Here is a 4,913-nt window from a genome sequence, read left to right on the forward strand (position 1 = left end):
CTACAACTCTTCCATCTGAGGTCCTGGAACTCCCCTAGGGATTGATAAGGCAAGCAGATATAAGTCTCCAGTACTTTTAGGAGCCTCAGAAATCAATATTCTTCAAAATTTTGGGGGATATCACCTGTATCTCTTTCTGTTTCCATTTCTTTGCCCCATCCAAGCTACTCTTTCCCTGCCCTGTTTCTTGCTTAATCCAATCAATGAGCTCAGGCTCACCCAAAGGAGTGCCAGGAAAGGAGGTAGACTTCACATTAGCAAATAAGAAAAAGACCTCCCTACCTTCTTGAAACATGGAGAAAGAAAATGTAGAATAAAACAGAAGTATCTCTCATTCACTGTATTCTTCCTCAGTGATGAAAAGAAACCACAAAGTATCTTTATAAATGCTTGTACCACTAGTCTTATATGTGTAACAGGGTATGGAATAGGATTTTCCCTCTTGGGTTGAATTTTTAATCAAAGTTCCAGTTGAGGAAAGGAGTTAGAGTTAGTTAGTCCATATAGGCACTGCTGAGGTGAATCAAATTGTCCCAGGGGACATTGTCTCCAGGAGCCTATGTGGAGGAGGATTGGAGATTCATTCTGAGAGGAATTTCTGAGAGTAGAGAGTATGGTGGCATTCAACTATTTATACCTTCTGACTCCCACTTGTAACTAAGCAAACCCAATGGAGACACAGGACTTGGAAAAAGTAAGACTGGCCTTGGATTTTCAGGCCTATAGTAACTTCTAGGCCTCTCCTGTGCTGCTAGCTGAGTACTTGAAAGGGTTTGACAAGTGCCCCATGGAGATTAGGGGCAGTGGGGATAGTCAGATGGCTTTTGACTGGCAAGGCTGACAAGCAGCTTATTGGCAGAGTGAGATGAGGGCCACTTTGGGCATAGAGTGCACACCTGTACGCATTTCCTCTGGGTCACATGGGTACTGTAGAGGAGTCAGGCACGAGTAGGGCAATCATAAAGTGTTTTTGATGCTTTTTATTTGGAAATAATTTAAAACTCACCAAAAAAAGTTGCAGTCTAGCATAAAGAACAGTGTGTTCCCTTCCCTTAAATGACCAAATTGTTAACATTTTGCCACATTTGCTTGCTTTTTTTTTTTTGTTTTTTTGTAAACCATACTTTCCTGCTCCTCTTTCTTTCTCCATGTGCCCTGTGTATGATGCCAAACCAATAGAGAGTGCCCCTTACCCATTATTGCTTCTTCGGGGCTTATTGTAATGAATAAGTACCCTCACTTCCATAACCACAGCATAATTATCCAAGTCAGAGAATTTAGCGTTGATAAAGGACCACTATCAGTGGCAGCCTGTGTTCAGATTTTACCAGTTGTTGATCATACGATTTCTTTTTCTTTTTTTTTTTTTTTTAAGATTTTATTTATTTATTCATGAGAGACACAGAGAGAGAGGCAGAGACCCAGGCAGAGGGAGAAGCAGGCCCCATGCAGGGAGCCCGACATGGGACTTGATCCCGGGTCTCCAGGATCACGCCCTGAGCTGGCGCTAAACTGCTGAGCCACCAGGGCTGCCCCCCCCCCCTTTTTTTTTTTTAAGATTTTACTTATTATGATTTTTTTTCAAACCAGGTCACTTTTGAAAATGAAAGGGGTGCTCTTGATAATTATGCTGGGACGACAGGTCCAACTGGGGTAAATTCTCGGATTGAATCCTCTTTAAAAAACTCATTCAATAGTCTTAAAAAACACCCCTGCCACCTGCGGGGGTGAGGGGAAGATAGCAGAAATGGATTGCAGGTGACTCATGAGGGTCAGCCAAAGAGTTCTCTGCATAGGCGCCATCTGGTTGTCCTTGCCTTGTCAGGAGTCTGAAAAATACACGGTCACCTTCAGTGAGAGACAGCAGCAGTCAGAGGCCAGTTGAGGGAGAGGGTGGGGCAGTCAAGAGATCCATATGCAGTACCAGCTAGGATAAGCTGCTCTGTCCCTTTTTGTCGCTTTCCCCCTCATATTCACTCTGGAGGATAAAGAGGCTTCTTTGTCCCCCCTGAGCTGGATCAGAACTGTGCCAGGGGACGGAGATGCTTTATTAGGATGGCACAGTACAGTTCGGAATTATAATGGAGGAAATGTTTTAAAACTCGAAAACAAAAATCATTACATACCCGAGTGACAAGAAAGACAGATTGAGGGTCCATCCTAAATATCACCGGAAGATGGAGAGGAAAATCCCCACAGGTCATATCTGAAGGAAGTGATAGGAGAAAAGTGGTACTACTGTTTTATTATAGTATCATCAATTTTAGCACATTTGATAAACTGGTTATGTTTGCTTTACAAAATTTAAATGTCCCTAAGTAAAGGAGAATGAAAATTCTCCACTTCTTGTTTTTCCCTCCTAAAAATGTGTACACACACACACACACACTCACGGTTCTGCAAGCTACTATGTTCATTTTATAGTATATTATGGGCATCTTACAACGTATCGTAGGCTCTTCACACTATAAAATTTTAGGACCTACCTCGTTGCAGGGACGTACCATCGTGGTGGATGGATGTACCATGATTTACTCTACTGATGCATTATCGATGAGAATTGGCTTTCTATTATTAGCTATAATAAATAATTAATTCAATCATTTATGCAGGAGAAATTTCTAGACATGGACTTGTGTTAAAAGACTAGATATAAAAGTTTTGTGATCTGTACTGTCACCTTATCTTTCCTGAACTTTCCATCAGCATAGAGTTACCTTAATAGTAAGAAAAGAGTGACTCCTTGCCCACACTACTGCCAAAACTAGCACATATTGCGTGTCTACCAAGTCCTTAGTCATTCCTGGAGGGACACACTTCACTTTTGTTTCCAGGGATCATAGTCAGAAATCAGACAGTATCATAGGCTACAATGAGATGATTATTATTATTTGCAAAGAGCTCTTGAAATGCAAACCCTGAGTTTTAATGGGAGGAGCAAACAGAATAATTGTCAAGCACCAGCCGTGATGAATATATTCACAGCTTTCCAGAACGTGATAGCTGGATCTGAAATTGTTTTCTGCATTAATACAGTCTTGTTTCTAAGTGGTCATATGGATCTCTGCAGAAGCCAGTTCCACTATGACTGGTTCCTTTCAGTGACATCTGTGTGAGTGGGATGTTCACACATTATGCGAAAACTGCCTTAGAATTGTGCTTCGTTCGATGTTACGCCAATTTTCTGCTTTTCTTTTTCCCTTACGTTGCCTCTCTAAAGACTCAAAATTTAATAATCACAGTAAGGTTGGCGCAGCAAAACCGTGGCCCTTGATGCAGCTGAGCACTTACGAGCATCTCAGTTCTGGATTTGCACCCATCTGCTTTGCTTATAATGGTGAAAATTCAAGTAACGCTGTTCCTCTGAGGCTGTATTGTCCATAAATGGTTCGTTTCTTCCTTCTTCTTGAGTTAGAGTCGTGCCTAAGTTTCCAAAGAGGCTGGCCTTCATGGAGAAACAACGTGAATCAGATGGCTGCATGGTACTGAGAAGGACCTGACTTGCTGCTTCCATCAATAACTCCCAGGGGGCCTCATCTGCAGCTTTAAAAGAAGTGAATTGCTCAGCTTTTGGAGTTACTTTCAATCTTGGTGCCATGTGAAACAATAGAGATATATTTTTAATGAGCTAGTACTCAGTTTGGGAGTAAAAGCCTTCTGAAAAAGAATCCTACTCTCTTCCCTTTGGGCCATGTATTTGGAAAAGCCACGTTGCTGGAGCATCTTGGCTTGTCTGTAGGAAGACCGCCTAAATGAGTAACTTGTTTTAATATAATAGCTCAGGATTGTTGTGACAGAAACAGTCTACAAAACACACTGTAGGGAGTCCTTACCCTTATGTCACTTCAGGGTGCTATAATTCAGATGGGAAAAACCAGAGGCTGCAAACCAGTGACCAGTGGACTGATCAGGCCTATGGGTATTTCCTTCACCCAATACAAGGCTTTAAGAAATATTGATCAGTTACCAGCATGTAAAAATTTGGATTTCAGGTTTATTCCAGAAAACTGGGAGGTGTGGTATTGCTGGGCTGTCATTCCTGCAAGGTCACAGTTCACAGAGTATCAATGTTCCTTCAGGTAGGAACAGAGGCTTACTCTTTTAAATTATTTGCTTACCTCCTGTAGGCCACATATATGCACATATGTATGTATGTATATACATATTTTTGAGAGGCTAAGAAGCAAGAGGGAATTCTTCAAGACAGCTCAATTTGTTGTCTCAGGTTCTCAGAGAGGAAATGATTCTGTGCTCCTACAACACTCCGTGCCTACCTACTTTTCACAATATATCCTTACTGTTCTTCCCCAAGTCTGCCTCCCCCTACAGACCTAGAGGGCAGGGACTCTATCCCAATTACCACTGTGATGTCCCAGTGCCTGTTCCTGGATGTAAGGCCTTAGAGAATTGCTTTTTGAGTGAATGAATGCTTGGGTGGATAAATAAACGAGTGGTCCATTGGGCTATTTATCATGACAGGAGTTTCCTCACCAAGGGGCATAGAAAGGTGATTTAGGATAGATTTTTCTCAACACTTGGTACTTCTGGGGCAGTTGGCATCAATGCCATTTGAAGTCCCCACCTGAGCTATATATTCGAGCAGTACTATGGCCATGGAGCAGCTTTATTTTTCCTTGAGTATTGGGAATAACAATTCTTATTTGATCATCCTATTAAAATTAACACAAAACCTAACAAAAGCTCATTATTCCTGTCAAGTTTTTAGTCATTACCTGACAAAAGAAGAAGCCGAAGTCATCCAAAAATATAATTTCTGTTCCCCCTTTGGGAGAATAATATGTTCAGGTTTTCTTTTATTGTAATTTCCTTTGACTATGCGGTTCTGTTTTTAGTTAGCACATTATAAAACACTGTAAAATTTTCTTTCCCACATCCCCTTTGTCAGGAATGTA

The sequence above is a fragment of the Canis lupus genome, unplaced genomic scaffold (genome assembly GCF_011100685.1).
Source record: "Canis lupus familiaris isolate Mischka breed German Shepherd unplaced genomic scaffold, alternate assembly UU_Cfam_GSD_1.0 chrUn_S1819H2016, whole genome shotgun sequence".
Classification (NCBI taxonomy): Eukaryota; Metazoa; Chordata; class Mammalia; order Carnivora; family Canidae; genus Canis; species Canis lupus.